This window comes from Pteropus alecto, unplaced genomic scaffold (genome assembly GCF_000325575.1).
Source record: "Pteropus alecto unplaced genomic scaffold, ASM32557v1 scaffold143, whole genome shotgun sequence".
Lineage (NCBI taxonomy): Eukaryota > Metazoa > Chordata > Mammalia > Chiroptera > Pteropodidae > Pteropus > Pteropus alecto.
The window spans coordinates 4,058,309-4,058,772 of record NW_006434828.1 but is presented as its reverse complement, the minus strand read 5'-3'; positions in this window follow the sequence as shown (position 1 = coordinate 4,058,772).

The window sequence follows — 464 nt, the reverse complement described above, 5'->3', positions numbered from 1 at the left end:
GAGACATGGGGTGGGGGGAGGTGATGGAGACATGCAACTGGGAGGGAAGAGATAGAGCTGCATTTGCTCCTAATGACAAGATTGTCTATGAAGAAAATCCCACCAAACAAACAAGCAAACAAAACCTCCTGGAAATAATAAGCAGCTACAGCAAGGCCGCAGGACACAAAGTCAACATAAAAGCCGACTGCTCTCCTATGCGCCAGCAGTGAGCAACGGGAATTTGAAATTTTAGAGGACACCATTTTCAGTAGCACCGAAAAGAGAAGAGGCGTGGGGGGCGGATAAGTGAGAAGGTATAAAACCAACAAAATACGCACAGGATCTGTGAGCAGAAAACGACAGAATCCTGATGAACGGAGTCAAAGAGGATCTAGGTAAGTGGCCAGCCCGTCCGTGTGGACCGGGAGACCGGCACGGGCACGCGCTGAGTTCTCCCAGCTGGGTCCACGGCCCCAGTCAGA